Genomic DNA, 23,828 nt, shown 5'->3' with positions numbered 1-23,828 from the left:
TACAAAATAAATGAATGCACTGTATACCACTTAACTCTACTCTATTCCCATTACTTTATTTTTACTTGTGCATTAATAGTTAAGCAGAACGAACAAGCTTAGTACAAGCTGCAGCATAAGCATTAGCATGTGGGATTTAAAGCAACCATTTCTGGCACTAGTGCTCAGAAGCAACGATTTCCCACCAAAGCAGAGAGGACATCACACCACGTTAGTGTGGCAGAGGCATGCGCAATACAGTTCCCGCGTTTTTCGACGGCTATATTAGTTCACTCGAGTTAATATTAGTAAAAACACACAGGCGAGCTTCCCCTAAATACTAGAAATATCGGGTACTGCGGATTTTAGTTAACAAAACATGTTGATTAATATATTACAGGTTATTTAGTGAGGGTTGAGTACAAGCAAATTTCGGTAAATGTGAAACCTTGCTCGATCACATTTGTACAAACAGAATTTAAATAGGTTGTACTCACAGACTCTCTCTCCAATCTATGATGTTAGCAATCTAAACCCCGACAAGCTTTAAATGAAATGTGTGAAGGGTTTTTCCAATGGAGTGCAATGCTTTGGAAAGCATTAGCCAACAAGAGGTCTAACAACTTATTATGAAGTAAGTTTGCATAGTTGGAGTCAGTGTGACTACCAAAAAACATTTTACTAACACCAAAGGAAGATGGAGTATGGAAAATCAAGTTAATGTGTTTTCATAGAGTATGCGAACACCAAAATCACATGTGCAATATATCACTATTGGCTTGATCACACAACCAATTAACTCGTAGTGGTACTTGGAGGAAATATAGTAGACATTGAGGGAGCCATATAAAGTCTATTTGAAAAAAAAGAACAATGCCTGAGTAGTATTAGGTGTCCTAGGGTTTTTGTTTTAGGTCTCACGACCTATCAATGCGCGCAAGCGCATTGAGTGTAGCGAGAATTCATGTCCTCAAAACGCTCGTGAAACCAAGGGTTTCGTTCGTGCGGTTTTGTTTAAGTTCACGTGAATCACGTGACCAAACAAGCACGCGCATTCACTGCCTACTTTCAGTTTCCCGGCAAGGGCTTCTCCTCCCCTAATTATTCAGTTTCCCGGCCGCTCACAGCACATCAAGGGGCTTCGCCCAGCGTGCGCTCTGCGGCTTCTCCTCCCCTATGCCTGTTTATCTGCACTTCTCCCCTTTCTTCGCTTCATGCTGTCATATCCCTCCCCGTCCGCCTCATCCTCTCTACCGCTCTCCTAGCGTCTTTCTACATTCTTCTCTGCCGCCCTCGCACCATTATTTTCATGACTGCGTCTTTCTACATTCTTCTCTGTTGGCCGTACTTTCAGTTTCCAGGCCGATTGTCCCTCGCACCATTATTTCATCCTCTCTATCCCTCTCCTAGCGTCTTTCTACATTCTTCCCCGCAAAGTGACCCTTTTCTTTCATCCGCAGCCTTCTCTCGCCCCCTGCAACGCTCCTGCCTCCCCCCTCACCCACTGTCTTCCTAGTGACCCTTTTCTTTCACACGCAGCCTCCTCTCGCCCCCTGCAACGCTCCTGCCTCCCCCCTCACCCACTGTCTTCCTACTCCTCCCTCTTATCTTTCAGTCATGTCCCTCCCTCTGCCTCAACCCTCTCACTCCTGTCTGTCTATCCTCGGCCCCTGTGTCTCCTCTCCAATGGTGATTGATTTTTTTAATGTGTATATTTACGTGTATTATGTGTATGTTTTATGAACGTATATGTATATGTTATATGCATGTCTTTGCTCCGCTCCAGTGTGATTTGCCACCAACGGCCCCTGCTACCACCCCTACTGGTTACATCTAGATTCGCGGAGGATGACGGGAGCTGCAACATAGTCTAAAAGGCTAAAGTACCACATTACACTCAAACGTTGCTAGTTTTATAAGTGTGAAATGCTAACAATCCTGTGGAGTTCTTTCACAACTGCTAAGCTTTTTTTCTAATACAATTACCATTACTTCAGCAAAGTGTGTGACAATGGCTATAAACAAATACAAAGACATACAATATTGTACGTGCATGATTTTACGTTTTGTTCCAGTTGGATGCTTTGAGGTCGATGCCTGAGACACAGCATGTCGAGCGAACAGTTGGCGCAGCATAAATCGGTATTAGTAGTCTAAAATCAATTGAAGTTGGCACGCGGCTGGCTCCTCTCGGCATGGTAAGCACAGCCCAGTAATCCAGTGCTTTTACAAGTTGGATTCTGGTATTCAACACTTCGCATGCTGTGCTGGATATTAATTACAGTAATTAATGAGCACTCTCCTCGCTGTTAACTCCAGCACACTGTGCATTTCCTTGTTGCCCTTTCATACTGCTGTACACCAATTAAACAGGATGTTGGCACCATCCCATACCGTCTGAAGGTGAGGCGAGTAGCACAACTTTAATTGCCTTGTGCAGTGATGCCTGTGTGATCATCCCCGTACGCTTTAGCACCGAAACCGAAACGCGAAGTGCGCGATCACAGAATCTGAAGGCACGTAATGAGGCTCTGTGGAATATCAATGCTGCTAGGTGGTGCAGTGCATGAGCACATCAGCAGCAGCACTGAAAGGGCCACCAAATATTATCTAACACAAGTCACGGCACATGGATAGAGGCGTTGGATGTGTACTAGAATAGCTGAGCCAAATGTGTATGGTTTAATTAATAGCTCGCCCAGGGCGCTCTGGTCAAGCGGATCTGGGTGAAGCACACTAGATACAATTCTCCCCTCTCTCAGCGGCAGCATGGACTCGCCCTGTACATCACCCAGTACTTGCATTTTAGCCAACATCCACCTGCACCAGACTGACCAGATTTCGAAAACCAACAACTGGGACATTTTGCAAACATAGAAATAGGACAAAAAATTGCATCGAGTTTGGGAATTAGTGGCACCGCTCACCAACACGGAAAACAGACAACGAGGCACTGAGTGGAATTCAATGCAACGTTTACACATCAGTGTAAAGTAAATTAATTTCTGCTAGAGGCAGTTAATCCTGCTCTCGAACACATGCGAATTGATCTCAGTCAGTGTAGTAGCATAACAAAACACATACACTCATTTGCGAAAGTTATAACTATTGGCATTGTAAATGACAAAGCGATTAATTTAGCTATTTTCAAAACCAACACATAAATAAAAAAAATTGTCATTTACAAGACCAATAGCTGAAACTTTCCTACTGCGAGACCTATTGGCAACGCCAGTGCTAATTTCAATTTGAGCCAGCTCTTATCCTAAAGAGTAACCGGCCAAATAAGGCCAAAATCCTTTTCCCATAGTAGTTCAATTGTAGATCTGGGCCTTAATATAGGTGAAGATGGAAGACTTTTATATATGGGGGAAGCTCTAGGCTAATAGCAAGGACAACAGAGACTGAAATCAAATGGGCCATTGAAATCACAACTGAAACATACAATAAACATGTTAAAGGCCAAGGAAGGGGGCAGAGCAACCTCATGTGTCTACTCATATTACACAAATAAATAATGTATTTGAACTGGGATGTGGATAGTGCATCATCACAAGCACTATGACACCATACAATGAAACATTCTAACCGCATAGGGAAAGGGCGGATATGCCTCGTGTGCACTATGACAATACACAATGAAACATTCTAACTGCGTAGGGAAAGGGCGGATCTGCCTTGTGTGCACTAGGACACCACACAATGAAACATTCTAACCGCGTAGGGAATGGGCGGATCTGCCTCGTGTGCACTATGACACCACACAATGAAACATTCTAACCGCGTAGGGAAAGGACGGATCTGCCTCATGTGCGCTATGACACCAGACAATAAAAAATTCTAACCGCATAGGGAAAGGGCGGATCTGCCTCGTGTGCGCTATGACACCACACAATTAAACATTGTTACTGCGTAGGGAAAGGGCAGATCTACCTCGTGTGCGCTATGCCACCACACAATGCAACATTCTAACTGCATAGGGAAAGAGCGGATCTGCCTCGTGTGCGCTATGACACCACACAATGAAACATTCTAACTGCATAGGGAAAGAGCGGATCTGCCTCGTGTACACTATGACACCAACAATGAAAGATGCTAACCGCATAGGGAAAGGGGGGATCTGCCTCGTCTGCACTGTCACCACACAATGAAACATTCTAACTGCATAGGGAAAGGGTGGATCTGCCTTGTGTGCACTATGACACCAAACAATTAAACATTCTAACTGCATAGGGAAAGGGCGGATCTGCATAGTTCACACTATGACACCACACAATAAAACATTCTAACTGCATAGGGAAAGGGCGGATCTGCCTTGTGTGCACTATGACACCACACAATGAAACAGTTTAACCGCATAGTGAAAGGGCTGATCTGCCTCGTGTGCACTGACATCACACAATGAAACATTCTAACTGCATAGGGAAAGGGCAGGTGTGCCTTGTATGCACTATGACACAGCACAAAGAAACATTCTAACCGCATAGGGAAAAGGCCGATCTCCCACGTGTGCACTATGACACCACACAAGGAAACATTCTAACTGCATAGGAAAAGGACTGGTCTACCTTGTGTGCACTGACATCACACAATAAAACATTCTAACTGCATAGGGAAAGGGATGATCTGCCTCAAGTGTACTATGACACCACACAAGGAAGCATTCTAACTGCAAAGGGAAAGGGCTGATCGGCCTTGTGTGCACTATGACACCACACAATGAAAACATTCTAACTGCATAGGGAAAGGGTGGATGTGCCTCGTGTGCACTATGACACCATAAAATGAAACATTCTAACAGCATAGCGAAAGGGCGGATCTCCATCGTTCGCACTATGACATCACACAATGAAATATTCAAACTGAATAGGGAAAGGGCGAATCTGCCTCATGTTCACAAAGGCCCGATTCACAGAATGAACTGAAGACTCAATCCTAAACTTACTACTAGTTTGGTATTCACAGAATGCACTTAATACTTTTGGCATTCACAGAAGTTAGGATTTTGTCTTAAGTTTGTCTTAAGACAGACTTAAGACAGACTTAAGACATACTTAAGACAGACTTAAGACAGACTTAAGACAAAATCCTAACTTAAGTCTGCCTTAAGTATGTCTTAAGTTTGTCTTAAGGCAAACTTAGGACAAAATCCTAACTTCTGTGAATACCACAAGTAGTAAGTGCATCCTGTGAATGACAAAAGTAGTAAGTTCATTCTGTGAATGCCAAAAGTAGTAAGTGCATTCTGTGAATACCAAAATAGTAGTAAGTTTAGGATTGAGTCTTAAGTTCATTCTGTGAATCGGGTGCTATGACACCACACAATGAAACATTCTAACTGCATAGGGAAAGGGCCAATCTGCCTCATGTGCACTATGACATCACACAATTCAACATTCTAACTGCATAGGGAAGGGGCCAATCTGCCTGATATGTACTATCACCTCACAGAATTTCACATTCTAATTGGAAGGGGAAACATTCTAACTGCAAAAGGAATGGGCGTTTTTGCCTTATATGCACTATGATATCACTGTGAGAAATCAGGACCTGTTTGCAGTGTCCCTCCATTTTTTGCCCTCATTTTGACTGCTAGGTGCTCGTTTTCTGGCTCTGACTGTGCGCTGGGCTCGGCTACCCAGACACAGGGCCTGTGCTCTGATTAAAAGTATATGGTAATTAGGTGTAATAACAATTGGTACTGCCAACCTAGCTGTAAGTCGCTAGTATATGACAGGGCATGTAGGTTTAGAGGCCCAGAAGATTTTTTTTAAACAAACTTTATTGGGTTTTGTTTGCTTTACTTACATTATTGAATACATTTTTTACATCAAGTGTTAATCTGTACACTATCAATATCCAGGGACCTGCAAGATCCGTTGCATGTAGACTGTAACAATAAAAGAGTACATTTCAACTGAGTACCGCAGCCATTAACTAATGTGTGACTCGACAATTCTTCAACATTATTGCATGGCTCTAAGTAAAATACTTGTGCTATCTGAAACCTCTGAACACCGCCCCCCTCCCTTCTAACACCCATCCTCCTCCCTTAACTAGTTCTGGCTATTTTAGACATAAATTCAATTAACCTCTACCTACAGTGCAGTCACTCTGGGCCCGATTCACAGAATGAACTTAAGACTCAATCCTAAACTTACTACTATTTTGGTATTCACAGAATGAACTGACTACTTTTGGTATTCACAGAATGAACTTACTACTTTTGGCATTCACAGAATGCACTTACTACTTTTGGTATTCACAGAATGAACTTACTACTTTTGGTATTCACAGAAGTTAGGATTTTGTCTTAAGACAGACTTAAGACAGGCTTAAGACAGACTTAAGACAGACTTAAGACAAAATCCTAACTTAAGTCTGTCTTAAGTCTGTCTTAAGTCTGTCTTAAGCCTGTCTTAAGACAAAATCCTAACTTCTGTGAATACCAAAAGTAGTAAGTTCATTCTGTGAATACCAAAAGTAGTAAGTGCATTCTGTGAATGCCAAAAGTAGTAAGTGCATTCTGTGAATACCAAAATAGTAGTACGTTTAGGATTGATTCTTAAGTTCATTCTGTGAATCGGGCCTCTGTGAATATTTTGTGCTTGCATCATTTCGTATTTTATCACCATGTGCTGTTCCATTACCTATCATGGCCACTCAGGTGCCATTTTGGGTATTTGGGACCGTGGAGGTTCCGTCTGGGCTGCTAGCTTTATAGGCTTCAAGCATAGCATCCCATTCCAGGGAGATTGGGTTTTTCTGAAGGCCACGGGCCTCCTCTCTGCGCGGCGCCGCGCTTTCTGTTCCAGCAGGGGCGGCTCTAGGCTCATGGCGGCCCTGGGCACGGAGCGTAGGTAGGGGGCCCTGGAAGAGGGGTGTCCGGGCGCAGCGGAGCGCGGAGGACAGTGAAGAGGGGGAGGGGGGTCAGGGTGTTTGGAAGTGGAACAGAGCCGGAGGCTGCCAAATCCCTGCCAGGAGCTTCCACGCAAATATGTATCCATCCTCAGAGGATTATTATATTAAGGATATATATTGGCGTGGGGCCCCTGGAGTTTGGTGGCCCTGTGCGGGTGCACAGCTTGCACATGCCTAAGGCCGCCCCTGGCTCCAGCATATCTAAGCAGCTCAGTATGCCACATCGTTATGGTGGGGGCTCTGGTGATTTCCAGCGCATTGTGATAATTGGCTTTGCGATTATGAGCGCCAAGTTTAAGAAGGGTAGTTGTACCTTGTGTGGTTTCGGCTGCTTACGAACTCCCAGTATGCATTCCAGTGCTGTGTCTCCCACGAGCAGGTGTGTAGCTGTCTCTATCCTGTGTTTGACCCCCCTCCAGTACTCCACAAGACCCGTGCACGCCCATATAATGTGTAGGAGGTCAGCTTCAGGTAGGTGACATCTGGGACATTGATGTGTCGTTTCCGGATACATTCTGTGCAGCCTGCACAGGCTACAGTAAGCCCTGTGGACTATCATACAATTAATAAACCTACATTTTGCCTTACGTGGTATTTTCCGTGGGTATTCCAAAGCAGTGCTCCATTCTATGTCCGTTAACATTCGCCCTATTTCTACTCCCCATTGGGCCCTTATGGGTTCCAGTTGGACATGGGTGTGTGTAAGAATACTAAGGTAAATCCATTTAATTAAGTGGCTACCACACCCCATGTAATATAATGCTTGTACGAGCAAATTTGATTGTGCCCCCCCCCACCCCTGTGGAGGCCAATGTTTTTTTTAATAAAGTGCGTTAAGGCAGCATGTGTCACATACAATGTGGTGGGCGCACCCGTAATGTGCGTGAATGTGTTATGGTCCAGGAGTGCCCCATTGCGAAAGAGCAACCCAACTGTCTCGCCCCCACATCTGTCCAGACCTCCAATGCTTGTTTCGTCAGCCTGCCCAAAGCCAATGGTATACCTGGCAGCAATAAAGTATGAAGGGTCCGATTCACAGAATGAATTTAAGACTCAATCCTAAACTTACTACTTTTGGTATTCACGGAAGTTAGGATTTTGTCTTAAATGTGTCTTAAGACAAACTTAAAACAGGCTTTAAACAGACTTAAGACAGACTTAAGACAAAATCCTAACTTCTGTGAATACCAAAAGTAGTAAGTGCATTCTGTGAATACCAAAATAGTAGTATGTTTAGGATTGAGTCGGGCCCGGAGTGTCCCTTGCTCTACGTGCCTAGCACTGTAATCCAGTTATTGTAAGTTACGTCCCGCAGTCCAATAAGACAGCCATTGTAGTTGGCATGCATAATAGTAGGCCCTAAAGTCAGGTTCCCCTTGTCCGCCCTCTTTTGTGCTAAGTTGGAGTTTTTTCAGGCTTATCCGGCATCGACCCTTACCCCATATTAAATCTATGAGGATAGTGTAGAGACCTAGAAGAGTTAATGCACTGAAGTGTGCGCTACTGTGTTGCCTGCTGTCATTTTAAAAACATTTCATCTGCAAATCGACTTTGGATTGAAAGGTACTTCCAAAGTCGCAAACAATCTTATTTTTACATGTGCCACCCTAAGTTCTCCCCTACCTGTCCCAGGGATAGGGTGCCTGGTAACTTTAAACAAGGACATTATAAATGATGTTTTATAAATCTGGTGGGGGACAGACTGCCAATTTTTATTAAAATGGGTTTAAATTGATTACATGGATGAAAATAAGGTACACATGATCGGCAAAGAGGGCTGCCTTTAGCTGTGTGTCTGGTTGAGGGCAAGAGGTTACCCCACTTCAAATAGTTGTTGTTAGATCCAACAACAGAATTAAAACAGAACAGAATTAAATTCAAATCCTTATGCTTCATGCATAAGATCTCTACAAATAAAGCCCCTAAGTATCTACAAAATCTGGTACATTGTTACCATCCATCTAGGACTCTGAGATCTGCAACAGCTAATAAGTTTGTTGTTCCTAAAATAAAACTATCACGTATGGGCGGCAAATCTTTCGCCTACCTTGGACCCTCACTGTGGAACACTATGCCACAAGCTTTGCGCTCAGAGGTAAATTATATCAAATTCAGAAAGGCCTTAAAAACCTGGCTATTCAACATCTAAGTCAGTTGTCCGATCAACTACTACTGAATCAAAGCGCCGGGAAACCCTATGTTGGGTAGCTGTTTGCGCTATACAAAATAAATAAATAAATAAATAAATAAAAACGTGCCACTGTTAGATTTATAATAACTAGTACAGTAAAGAAGTTATAGAACTTTCTTTTCTGTAAGCGAAAATGCAGACTTCCGGCTTCCCTCTGCTGATTGGCCAGCCTCTACCAGGCTGAGCCAAGCTGTCTTAATGAGGTGTGAATTGCCTGCTAGAGAGACCGCATATCCACTATGACATCACGCAATGAAACATTCTGAAACGTCAAACAATGATATTTTTAAGTGCAGGGTGAAGCGAACATGTTCACAAAGTCTACTGAAGTAAGTCAGTGATCTCAAGTACTTTTCTAACCACCAGTCATCTTTGTGACTGCTAATACTTATTTGCATATCATGGAGGTTATTTCCTAAAGGTTGCACGAGCACGCAGTCTATTATAATGGCATGCAGTGCTTTAAATGGGTCGGTACTTGCTGGACCTGAGTACCAGCACTTCTTTTTTTCCCCTTCTAGAGTACCGGCACTTCTTCGTTTCTAACGAGAGTACCGGTACTCACTGTAACAAGGCGGCATTTTAGGACATAAATTGTTATGTGAGCATGCATTACATTCCTACCCTGCGGCGCATGCTCACATGATTTTTAATTTCACAGAGGGTGGCAGTGACGCCCCATGGCAGAGCAACGTGTGACGTCACCCTCTCAGGTACCTGTGCCGCGGGAAGACAGAACAAAGCCAGGGAAGCCCTTTGAAAAGCACAGTTTGCTCTGGCTTTCCCTTTCTTCTTTGCGAGCACAGGAGAAAGGGAAACAACCATAAAATGCCACCAGTGATCAAAAAGCAGCCCCCCCCCCCCCCCCCGTGTTCTTCCGACACTGCTGTGTCAATGTGCGACGTCTTTCCAAATCACATTTATTGTGAGATTCGGGCGGGGCAGGATTCAGCTCGCGCCTCGGGCTGCGATATTAAGTGTCACGTCACGGGGAAGTGAATTCATTAGTTTGGGGTGTTTTATGGACTCATTTGACTTGCCCTCTCCTGTTACATTCTTTAATCCGCCGCTCGGCTCCGCAGATGGAGTCCGATTAGATAAAGGTGCCGGCGGCGCCTGACGAGAGATTTATTAAAAAAGTGATTGGGACATTGGTGCAGAGAGATTGGATTCTGAGGTGGGAGGTGGGGGTGGTGGGTGGATTAGGAACGTGGGCCCGGTCCTCGACTGCAATCACAGACATCCTCTGCCCCGCTCTTCATTTCACCTCTGTCTCTGTATGACTCTCATAGACCAATTGTATGTCTATCTGTCTCTTTTTCTATCTTTCCCCCTCTGTCTCCGTTCTTTTTCTTTCTTTCCCTTTGTGCACTTGGCCTGTGTTCATCCAATTCTCTCTATCTCTTTTCCATTCTCTCTTCCTTTCTCCTCTCTCTTTTGCCTTCTTTCCATCACATTCTAATGTTTCTTCTCTACCCTGCTCACTCTGCCATTTATGTGTCGCTATCTTTTTACCTACATGCTCCCTTTCTATCTTTTCTTCTGTTGATAATGTTTCTTCTTACAAAGTGCCGACCCACGTCAGGCAGTAGGCGCTCGGCCACGAATACAATCTCAGTAAATTCGGTAACTAGGCTTTCAGCTTTTTCTTCCAGTTTGGACTCCAGGTGGCATATTAAGAACAAGTGATATTTATCGCTAAATAAGCTTAGCGACATTTTTTTTATAGTCGCGCATTGCCGGATTTTATCGCAGAGATAACGAGCTATTAGCAACGTTTATCTCCAATGCGATGAAATATCCAGCGATAGCGGCGAAATGAGTGAATATCGCTGGGAATCTAGCGATATTCAGGCATTATCGCTAATAGGGTCTTAACCTGAATATCCAACTCCCATTGGATATACAGGCTAAGAAGTGGTTGGAGCAGGCGTTAGGATTTTGCAATATTCGCGCTTAGCACCAATTTTTTCATCGCTACGCCTGTGTTGATAATAGGCGATAGCGATGTTAGCGACTGCTTTCAGTTGCTAATAGGTTGGGTACGCCCACTTTGCATGTCATTAGCGATACATGCTCGCTATCGCCTACAAGCTGTCGCTAACTGCTGTTAGCGATGACTTTCTAATAGGGCGATAAAATTATCGCCGCTTTGCGGCCGAAGACGGCCGCTAAAGTGGCGATAATCTCATCTCGCCCGCCTTGATAATATACCCCCAGTTTTCCAGGCATTCCAACATCGAATAGGTCTAGAATTTTGGACTCAAATTACTTAAGCAGGGCTCAAGGGGGCATGGAGGACTCTGGGTGCACAGCAGAATCAGGAGAAGTGTGAAATGGAAAAAGTCTGTGTTGTAATGGTATGCATTGTAATGGAATGCGTTGTCATGGTAGTTTTTAAAAATGCGTTGTAAAATCATGCGATGTAATGGTAGTTGCGATGTAAAAACCGTGTTGTAAAAGCATGCGTTTTTATTGTTTGCGTTGTAACGTCATATATTCCAAATCGAGGATCATGTAAATGCCATCGGTGCCAAGCAGGAGCCCGTGCTTACCTGGGAGCTCCAAGGATCCAGCAGCAGCGCTCCTCTCAGGTAGCGTGGTAGAATTAAACCATACGTTGCTGCAGCTGAGGTGGGGGAGTGTAAGCAGTGTTGTCACATACTGAGACCCATCCCAAGCCCAACGCTGCCCACATACAAGCCCAAATTCAGACCAATGCGGAGCAGCATCAGCCCAAAAAAGGGACCAGGTTTCCACTCTCTAATTATGCAAAAATAGTTTAAAAAATTTTTAAAGGGATAATTCTACATTTTATTCACTATACATATTGTAGAAAGAGATTTTTTGGGCGCATGTGCACTTCTTCATTCATGCCTTGATTCAATTAAAAGTGCTAATTTTCCATACCCGTCCCCACTGTGACCCATCTTGCACTTCGGGCACAACAGATCTAAACCTGAACCCGGCATCCATGAATTAAGCTGTACAAGAGCCGAAGTTCCCCCTTAATGACGTCTGAGAACAGAAACCTCAACATATCTCAGCAGTGTGGCTACAAAAATATACCGAAAGGATCTTGCAGAATAAACACAACATAATGATACACATATTTTGAAATAACCCTTGTGGTAAAGAAATTCCAACACAACCTGTTTGTGCACACATTCGGGGCCCTGAGACACAACAGCTTCCTTTGCCAAAGATTCCTGGCCACTGCCCACATGGCGCCCAAAATTCCACCGTTCCCCAGGTTAAGCTGCTCTCTCCTGCTGGGACACGGTGCAGCATGCGGAGCTAGACGAGAGGATGTGTCGTAATGGCTAGAGCTGCCAACTAACTTAAGACAAAATCCTAACTTCAGTAAATGCTTAAAGTAGTAAGTTCATTCTGTGAATGCCAAAAGTAGTAAGTGCATTCTGTGAATACCAAAATAGTAGTAAGTTTAGGATTGTGTCTTAAGTTCATTCTGTGAATCGGGCCCGTTGTGTTTTTCACTCACCATGCCACCCCAGTTTAGACCCAGCCATATGCAAATTAATCTTGACCCTGTGCCTCATGGGTGCAGTCAAGCCTGAACTGCCACACTTAGGGCGAGAAAGCAAAGGACACACAAATGATGGACGGAATGCAGAGCAAATCAAAATATTCACCCCAGTCAAGAGATCTGGGTTAGATCCATTCTTCTTTTGCTCACCATACCACCCCAGTTTAGCTCCCCACCAGGCACATGCCCTCACATAATTTTGCATGGCTGACTCTTTCATTATACTCAAGCGAGAGCTAGGCAGGGGACACAAGAAGGACATGTGTGCAGTCAATTGCCCCTAACACGTGTGGGAAGCCAGCTATGGCATGGAAGCCTTGCTTGGTCTCCAGCTGTTCCTGCGCAGTGTGGGGGAAGTGAAGGTGCTGGGATACCAAGCTGATGATGGCATCTAATACAGTTATGATGAACTTTGATGGGGCTGACTGTGAGACTCCTCCAACTCTAGTGGTTGTTGGTTGGAAGTTACCAGAGACTAACAAGTGCAGCACAGCCAGCAGCTTTGTCTGCGGAGGGATGTTGGTTGTCCGCTCTGTTGGTACCGTCAGCCTGTGGGCAATGATGGTCAGGATGCGGAGGATTGTTGTCCTTTTGAGCCTGTAGTGTGCAATGTCATCCTCTGGTGTTAAGTCTGTGAGACTGGTGCGTTTCCTGAAGGTCCGCTGTTTGGTCAGCGCTGACTCAGTGGCTGTCTGAACCTCTTGGGTGTCCGAGATGCATGATCAGTAGCTCCATGGCATCTGTTTTTCTTCTGGTGTGGCTCTGGCCTGGGTTCCCTTTTATGGTGCTGGTTGTCGTCCGACTTTACACCAGGTAATAGCAGGTGTTATATTCCTGCTGCTAACGCACCTCATCGCCTGTTTTGTGATCTTATCGCCAATCTGGCTGGTCGTTGATAATGTTGCGGAGTGTTGTTGTTGTGGCTTTTTGCACGGGAACGCCTACTCTGCATCTCATTAGCCTTAGTTGCCAGGGTCACCTGTAGCTGTTTGTTGCGGCTGCTATCACAGTTAAACTGGTGATATGGGCTGTTAGCACCAGCTTGTGAAGGGGGCGATACATTTGTCGCGACTTTGGCTGCGATAAAGTGCTACAAAGTCCTTGAGAATATGCCCCTTTGTTTCTTCTCTTCCCCATTCAAATGTAACAACTTTTGTCTCCAGATATGTTTGTGGTAAAAAGATTGCAGTAATCGAAATAGATAATTATCCTATTTTACAGGATAATGATGAGGATGGAGATACCCTTAAGGATAATCTGAGTGAATCATCAATCTGATGTCAAAGACGATTATGGCCCATTCTGCGAGGGAAAGCAGAAAGCACAAAGCCATGGGGTTTCCGATTTTGGCAAAAAATTTACAGACAAAGGCCAAACCAAATATTGCGCTAGTGACTAGTGAGGTTCCCCCTTACTCGGCTGAGGACGTGGTTCCTCCCAGGCCTCCTTTGAAGGAGGGGTTTAATGTGACAGCTACTAAATGCAAAGCAAAGGCAAACAATATTAATATCAAATCGTCTCCTATTATCATTTCTCATATTTCTGATACATATGATGACACGAATGATCGGGATACGGATGATGATAAACACGGTTTGGGGGACACAGCACATTTTTCTGCTCTCCCTACCAAAAAAGCTAAAGTGGTCCCTCCCTCGCATGATTCTTTTGGGGCAAAAACTATATTAGATACAAAGACCCCTACATTTATACACCATTGCAATTCAACTGAATGGTTCTCTGCTGATCACATCGGGGAGTATATTGCTTCCGGACTACACCTACCTCTTGACAAGCAGACTAGGGCCAAATTGAAATAGGAGTGACCCAGATCTTCACTACCTTCTAATATCTCGGCCACCCCATCTATTGATCATTCAATGCTCACTTTTTTCTCTACATTTGGCAAAGATCCCCGCAAAGGGGTATATAAGGCCTACTCTACCTGCCTGGACAAGCTTTAGATATTTAAGGTCCGCTGCCTCATATTTTTGATGTAGCAGAATCTGCCAGGTTTGAGAACTCTGCTGTTGATCCCGAAGATCTTTCCATGTGGGTCTAAAGAGCCTTCTGTTTGCTGTACAATGCCAACTCCTCAATTACGCATGAGAGAAGGAAAGGTTTGTTGTTGAAGCTGGACACCAAGTTAGCAAACTTTGCTACTATGGATCCTAGAATCAAAGCGGAACGTCTTTTGCTTGGGGATACCTTTCTAAAAGAACTTGGCAAATGTGTTTCTTTTTTTGCCCTCTCAACAAGGCTCAGCAGTCACTTAAAGTGTTTTCCCAGCATGTTTTTGTCTGGGTTTGTTGAGGCAATAGTACGTTTACTGGCCATAACTTCCGTAATCAGGGATTACGAGACTCCTATAGCTCAAACAACCAGGACTACAAGCCTACATTTTACCCCCGTAGAGGTAGAAGGTTCTGTGGCAGCGGGAAAAGGGGCTACAGATATAACACCCAGACAGGTGAGTCTCTTTTCTGGCTACCTTCCTGTCGGAGGCCAACTCTAATTGTTACTCACAAAGTGGCAATCCATAACTTCAGACCCCTGGGTTTTAAATACCGTCTATGGTTATGCTATGGAACTGTATACAATACCTTTTCACGCCATGTTTCCTTCTCCTCCAAAGATTTTTAACCGAAATGTCGAAGCTAATATCTCTAGAAATAGACGGGCTTATTTTGAAGCCCCTATTGCCACCACAACGTCACTTCTATTGACGTTGAGGTGGCGATAGGAGCTTCGCCTTATTTACAAGGCAGCATTAAGCCACTTACCATGGCTTAACGATGCCCTTTAAATAAGGCCCCTTTCATGCTATACTTAGTGTGAAAGGGGAGGGCAATGGGTGTTGTGGTGGGTGTTCCATCGCAACACCCATTTATTTTGATGCTGCTTCCTATTTACAAGGGTGGTGTAAATAGGAGGGAGCGCCAAAATTAAGACCAGGGAAAACCTGATCTTACCCAGGCGAAACAAAGAGAAATGCTTTATTTCACCTTGTTTTTGCTGCTTCCATGTGTTATGCCTTGTGCAAACAGCAAATTGCCATTGATTGTGCATGTGCAGGACGGCGCCCTTCCTGCACATAAACAATCAACAAACAAAAGGACGTTTTGCTACTTCTATGTGTGTTTCATTAAGCAGCACGCATAGAAGTTTCAAAACTCCATGAATAATTCTTTATGTGCAGGAAGGAACACGTTCCTGCACAAAAAAATAATTTCCCCTTAACACAGTCACCCTTGCACTATGGCGCACCAGTCCCTGCGTTGGCACTAGGCAGCTATACTCAGCGCCAGCACTAGGGGAAACGCAGGGGTGTGCCACATTCTTGTGAATATGGTTCATCCCTGTGTTTACAGAATGGAGAAGCGTGGCGTTAGCAATGTTTGCTTAATGCCTCGCTTCTCCATTGTGTTGTAAATATGCCCCAGAGTCTCTTTTACAAAAACAGGCATTTCAGCTTTCTCCTCTCGATCCCTCAGGTTTCTTCTGTTCCCATTTCTTAGTACAGAAGAAAAAGAAAAAGATGAGACCATTCATCAATCCGAGACATTTCAACCAGTTTGTGATTTACCCCCATTTTAAAATGGAGACTACCATCCATCTTAGGGTTTCTATGCTCTAACACAATTGGATGGTTCAGTTGGATCTGCAGGATACTTATCTTACTATTCCTGTCCATCATTATCACAAGACATTTCTTCAGTTTCAATGGCAGGGACAACCCTATAATTTTTCCTCTCTTCCCTTAGGGCTTTCTTACGCACACTGGTTCTAACAAAACGAATGCAGCCCATTGTCGCTCATCTCCGAGCTGAAGTAATCAGACTTATCATTTACCTAGACGATATCCTCCTAACATGCTAAAAACTATGGGCCCGATTCACAGAATGAACCTAAGACTCAATCATAAACTTACTACTATTTTGGTATTCACAGAAGGCACTTACTCATTTCGGTATTCACAGAAGGCACTTACTCATTTCGGTATTCACAGAAGTTAGTAGTCCTAACTTTAGGACTCCTAAATGCCTTCTGTGAATACCGAAAGTCTTAAAATTAGGATTGTTCTCAGTTTACTAGTAGCAAAGTTAGGACTTCTAACTTCAGGACTCCTAAATGCCTTCTGTGAATACCGAAAGTCTTAAAATTAGGATTTGTCTCAGTTTAGGAGTCCTAAAGTTAGGACAAAATCCTAACTTAAGTCTGTCTTAAGACTGTCTTAAGACAAACTTAAGACAAAATCCTAACTTCTGTGAATACCAAAAGTAGTAAGTTTAGGATTTTGTGTTAAGTTAGTTCTGTGATTCGGGCCCCCGGTGTATTGTGAGAAGTTAGCCTGGCATATGATGTCTACTATTCTAGTGGGCACCTTGCACCAGTCTAAACGACCCTTATTGATGGTGGTTGTAAATTCAACCTTATAGACAAGCTATCCTAGTGGTAGCATGGATCAGCAGTCTTAGGCTAAACTCCAATGATCATGTAAAGCTGTTTGTTTTACCAATTATAATCCCTTGAATACCAAATGAAAGAACACCACACAAGGTCTACATCAAATATATATGTATTTATTTCTAACACAACCCGTCTGACTTCTTCATGAGGTCAGAGATCGAAGTACATCGCAAGTTACTCAATTAGCATACGATAAGGTGCACAAATACAGTTTTGCCCTAGGGGCCTCACAAACCATATACTAAGTAAGTGGTAAAAGAACCACTTCAGGAATAGGGAATAGGCCTAGGACCTGGGGAATCGCTGGGGCTACACTAGACAACCTAAGGTAAGAAAGTAGGAGACCCACGGGAGACGTGTGCAGTGTCTAAACACAGTTGCGAGTTACCATTGACTTATAATGGAGAACGAAGAAGTTACAAAGTTACTGATTAAGGACACTTCCAGGTGGAGTACTGTGAAACCCCTTTTAACTAGGATAATTGAAGAGTCAATACTCACGGGAGCACCGGAGTACTCGAGTTACCTCACCCAGGGAAGCCGGGTGCATAGGTGTCTTTTCGTGTCGGGTTTCGTCGATGCTTTCAACGGAGATCTGCAAAAGAGGTGCTGCAGGCGGCCAGTGGAAGAGTGTCCGGGTGGATCCAAGGGTGGATCGAAGAAGTGAAGAATCTGAAAGCAGAGGGGATAGAGTCTGTATCACTAGCCAGTGACCAGGAAGGAACCGGGAAGGAACCAGGCGATGTTGAGTGATTTCAGGTGAAGATGTGAAGCTTGTCTCTGCAGCCACGAAGACCAGGAGGTGTCGACGACAACCAGGAGCTGGATTCGAGCTGTCCCGCGAAGGATCTAGTTGACTGCGGTGTCGGTCTCTGGATTGGACCCAACAAGCCTTGGCAACTGCAACCCATACAGGAAGTGTAGATTGGCTTCAATTCAGACCAGCAAGGTCTGGGGAGCTTCTCCTTTGCAGGGAAGCTGGAGCAAGCCTGGAGCAACCAAGCCAGTGGTGTAAATTCAAAAGGAAGTCTTCACAGGTCTAACTAGCCAGCAGTCTAGCAACCGGGAAGACACATCGAGCTGAAATAGGATCAGGCCCCACGCGTCACTCGTGTAGTGTGGAGGGCTAAGCTTTGGTGCGAATGGCGCTTCTAATATCCCAATGCACAACTGCGAGGGTACCTCGGGAGTCGAGCAGTTAGCAAAATGCAAGTAGTCCAGGGTATCCGGTCCCACATCTCTCGTGTCCACCATGGGTCTGAGCTTTGCTGTGGATGTGGATCGGAGTTGGAGAAGACTGGAAGTCCAGTTCCTGAGTCACCGAGTCTTCGGGTTCCGGCAGGAGCGCCGACAAAGCAAACCAGCAAGTTACTGGTAGTGCCTGTTTGCACAGGGTGGTCACTCCTTGACCACAAGGGAGATGTATTCAGTCTTCTAGTCGATATAGAAAGTCGAAGGTCCAAGAGTTTTGTTTCAGAGTTTCAGTCCAGGATAATCTAAAGTCTCTAGACAGAGCTCCTATCTTTATACTGATTTTAGGGGCTAGATTACCTGCTAGGTCCCTCCTATGGGTGGACCTGGGAAGGGGGTGATTACACCCCTTTCCCTTTGTCCAGTTTCGCACCAGAGCGGGGCTGGAGTGCCCCAGCAACTGGTTCGAACCAGGCTATGCATGGAGCACCTTGTGTGCCCCAGGTAGTGTCTGGAAAAGCTTCTTTCCATTCAACCCACCCTGCCCCAATACACTACAGGCTGTCTGGGGAGGTGCTAGCACCTCCCTCGACAGGAAACCTATTGTCCAGGCCTCCCTTGCTGGAGTTTTGTCCAGCAGCAGGAGGTCAGACTCGTGTCTGTGGCAGCAGCATCCATTTTGTGATGCTGAGGTTCTGTTTAACTTTAACCGGGTAAAGCAGTAACATACATGCCTTTTCCCTCTAGAAGGATGGAATGCTAACCCTGCCGCCAGAATTGGCGGGGGGTAGTATTCCAAAGTGTTTGACACTTTACACAACATGTTTTGATACAGCCAAACCAAAGTTAGCATTAACCGCGAGGATTATAATCCATTTAAGAGTATATGGTATGGCAATATCATAGAACAGCTATAAGGAGATGGTTCCGAAAGCTGCAGAGGGGCTCAGCTCATGCTAGGGAACCCTCTCACATAAAACCAAGCACTCTGCCTCCAGGATTGTTAAAGCCTGCCACAAAAAGTGACGCACCAGCGGCGTAAAAGTGACGCACGGACTCATAAATGAGGCCCTAGAAGTTTAATATGTCCTTAGAATACTGTTGCAGTGACCAGCACCCAAAAGCTATTTTCACTGTAGGAACGCTGGCAGGCCCATAGAGAAACAACGGGCAGCAAGTTAAACTCTAATAATGTATCTCGGGAAAGGAACAAGCTAGAAAAAACATGTACATTTTAAAAATTATTTTGATAGGAACTAAAAACTGAGTTCAATTGTGAAGTTGGATTGTTAATGAATATTAAGGAAAAGTGACTTTTAATAAAGTTGCCCTTTACCTGCGTGAACTGTCAGAAGGCTAATTAGCATAAACATTTGCAAGCTCCCACTCCATACTCAAGCCTTGAATAGGTATGAAAAAGGAGTGAGAAGCCTTGCAATAGGAAGAAATCGGCTGACCTGAACAGGCAGTCTTTTGAACTCCAATAAATACAGAGGATAGGGGCTATGGACCACCTTTTGACAGTAAAGTATCATTCTTGCTTGACAGGTCTGACATGTCATGCTCAGGGAACACTTGAAAGGGAGAGAACAGGTTGCCAGTACAACTCTTGTGTTACTGATGACGGACCCTGCTTTTGTCCTTCTGCAGCTTGGTTTGTTGTGGGGACAGTGCCTGCCTTAACCTGGATTTCAGTGTAGGATGTGGAAGGACACTAGGATTATCACACTGTACTCACCTTACACACCCCCAATCCTCAGAGCCCAAGTTAAGTGTGGTGAAAGATGTTTGCCATCTTGGATTTGCCAGGACGCATTGCATTGTACCGCACTACACATTGTTTAAGTCAAACAGGTACTACTGCAAAAGTAGTTAGGTCACAGCCTTGAAACATTCACGCCATTGGTGATGGAGGGGCCAATAGTTAACTCCCCACTAATTTGTGGGAGACAAAAATATAGTATTTCAAGGCACCCACTTCAGAACACTCTCTTAACCAGCAAAAGATCAGAGGAGGCCTGAACCTGCTGTATGTGACTTGAGAGGAGCCCTGCCTCCTCTTGTACCTAGGACAAAAAATGTGGACTCCATGAGTCAGCTGCGTCCCCTTCTGTGTGGATACCATGAGAAAATAAGGTGCAAGAGGCCACTTCCTGGAAGCACCCAGCTAAACAGCTGCAACTCGACCTAGACTGGGTTCTGCTGTGGCTTCTGCTTGGCACACTGTGAGCCTGTATGTGCCTTCCCTGAGGTCCTGGGCTTTAGAAGTGTGCTCCTGTGGTGGATTGGGACTCAAGGGACTAAAGTCAGAAGGTTAAATCTTTTACCAGGACAAACCTGGTTGGTGTATCCCAGCTGTGCTCCATCACTTTCAACCTCAGATTTTGCCTAGGTCCCAGGCTACAGCGATCATTGACTATCATTAGCGCTTTTTGCTTTTGGTGCTATGTCTACCTAAAAGTTTAAAAATGTATATATGAGGCTACCCGTGCTGGATTTTCATCAGGTTAGTGTTATTTTGTTTGTTACATTTTGCTCTATTTTTCTAGTATGCTTTAGTATTATTGTTTTGCATTTTGACTGTATTACTATTTTGTTGCAACATAAACACATTACACATTTCCCTAAGTTAAACGTGTCTGTGCGATAGCTAACCGGTTTTTACACACAGGATGATTTTGTGATATTAAGAGCTCACTCTAGCAAAGGTTGTGATTATTCCTTACTCTCCTTGGTCTTCACCACTTTTGTTGGTTTTCTCCTGAGTCACTTTCATCACTTGCCTCTGCTTCTTCTGGTATTGTGACAGGGATTCGATCAACTGCCAAACTCTGTTTCAATCTTCCCTGATTATGAGTCTGTGGCTATTCTGCTTCACGGGTGACTCTTCTCTGTCCAGTGCTTGTGCCTTCACCCAGGTCTTCTTGCTATACGGTTGTTTCAGTCACAACTCTCAATGAGGATCAGTCTCTGCTTTTAGTGCATTGGAGACCTTGGTGCAAGCACAGGTGCTTGAACTGGTGTGATTTGTTGCAGCTCTTCACCCCTTTCTTCTTCTTGCAGTAATCCCGGTACCACTGCCCCACAAGATCTCTTGGCTTGTGGTGGTGCTGTCACCAAAGCTCTTAATTCAGGGCAAAAGAGCACAATTTCTTCTTCAGGATTTCTCACCTTCCTATTGTCGGAGGTGCACACCCAGTTTGGAACTCCCCCCACCCCACAACAGTATTAGTGGTTCACGGACAAAATATCAGTACCACAAAGATCGTGGCACAAAAGTATGGTGTCAAACATATCAAAGTGCAAAAATATTGTTATCCTATACTTATAATGTAAATAGCAAACATATCGAAAACAATATCATTATACACTAATATGGAACACACAAATATTATTTTCAACTTGCATCATCTGAACTTTTTAATCATAACGTGGCCGAGTGTGCACCTCGGGCACATGAAAATGCGCCTTCTGTAGTCAAGGACATACGATCTCCTGTTTCAGACATCCACGGACAGGAGTCAAAGGAAAGTCGATGCCTGGAGTGTTTTGCTTTTAGTTAACGGGACACAAAGATTCAGTTCTTCAACTCTCAGACACCCGCAGTCACTCATTACCTTGGGGTTGCGAGAAGAAGAGTAAAGCTTAAGGTTAATGTCAAGTGTAAACCATTGATTTTAGATGCATGAGTCAGTGCACATGGCAGTCTGCAGTCTATTAATTTGGCTGCACGTATCTATCTTTTGCGCTCATGGCCTCGCTCAGCAGCAACTCCAGATGTGTGTTTATCTCCAAAAGGCCCACTTACAGTAAGCCTTGTGTCATGCAGGGCTGGTTGTCAATTATACAATCGTTTTGCCAATTCTGCAGCACTCACAAACAGACTGTATTCATTTCCTAGAAAAGCAAATACATGTGAAATCACATAAAAACACATAATTCTGATAAAGCTCAAACGAACAAAGGGCCATAATATCAAGAAAGGGAGATACATTATCGCAGCTTTTATCGGCAGAAAACTGCAGCTAAAGCGGATATTATGGGCTTGATAATATGCCCTTGTGAATTCCCATAGAAGCCCAGGTTAAAACCAGAACAGGCGATAATCTCATATCTCCAGCCTTGGTAATATGCCCCCAAGATCCCAGAAACAACTCTGTCATAGACAGGAGCATAAATGGAGAAGAAATGATGTTCCATGTGAGGGAAATTAATACAAGCAGTGTATTAGGGAATTCAAAATCATGATTTTCATGCTTAATCGAAAAAATTTAATCTGCTAAAAACTCACCTAAAGAACTCTTTCAAAGATTTAATACACTTGTTAATTTTAACAATAAGACCACCTTAGGCCTAAATCAAACCTTCTGTATCAAACTTGCTATTTGTTTTCAATCAGAAGTCAATGAGGTTTTCAATGAGTTTTCCTCAAATGTGCAGGCTGATAATCTGTTTCATTCTAATCATGAAAGCTCTATTGACTCCTAATGAATTCACTCCTCTCACAGATGTGCAGGTGATAGAATTAAATCAGGTGCTCCATCAGATCCAAGCCCCTCGTGAATAGTACACCTAGCACCGGAGATGGTAGAGCTACACCTTGCTAAGTTACAAAATAGTATGTTCAGTTTGAGATGTTTCCCTAGAATTTGGAGAAAGGCCTCTGTGTTGCAGTCAATAAAGAAATCATCACTCAATCCACATGAAGTCAACAGTTGCTGTCCTGTTTCCAGACTTCTGATCCTAGCCTAAATAGTGGAGAAATCAATTAACATAATACTTTCTAGAAGCCAAGTGCCATTCCTACTGCTAGGCAGTATATTTTAAGAGTGATTCGTCTGGAGAAACACAAAAACACACGTCATTGTCTGGGGGCGCTATCTATACTAATAAGAATGTGTCAATAACCCAAAAATAAAATTTTTGAGGGAAAAAGTTGGAAACCTGTGCCTTGCAGTTTGCTGCAGTCTTAGAATGAACTAACTGCAAGTAACAAAATGATATCCATGTCAAAAGCAGAAGCAGTAAGAAATTGGGTTGGTGGTTGACTGGAATATAAGCCCTGTTCAAGCAGGAACCACAATACTTGCCAGGGTAAGGCACAAGCAAACCTCAAATTAACCTGTACTCAACTCCCTGGTAGCTATGCCAGACCAGTCAGGCTTAACTTAGAGGCAATGAATGAAGTATTTGTGCAGCACTCCAAACAGTAAAACAGTAAAAATAAACACACAAAAAGTATCTCACACCAGGTTAGAAAAATAGTTCTTGATATCAAATCAAATCAAAATATCTTTATTCGGGTTCCATATGTGAAAACCATAAAAGTACATAAAAACGATATAAAATATTAAAAAACATTTTTCATTCATTGTAAAAAAGTTATTAAAAACTATTACACATCATTTACAGGTTCGTACGGTGCCTAATACAAAGTTTTAGATATTGTGCCACAGATTTTGTCATCAACGAATTTTCCAAAAGTTGCAGAGCTAAATAGGCAGGGCGACATCTACGGATGTTCATGAC

The sequence above is a fragment of the Lissotriton vulgaris genome, chromosome 1_2 (assembly GCF_964263255.1).
Source record: "Lissotriton vulgaris chromosome 1_2, aLisVul1.2, whole genome shotgun sequence".
Lineage (NCBI taxonomy): Eukaryota > Metazoa > Chordata > Amphibia > Caudata > Salamandridae > Lissotriton > Lissotriton vulgaris.
Note: the sequence above shows the minus strand (reverse complement) of the source record.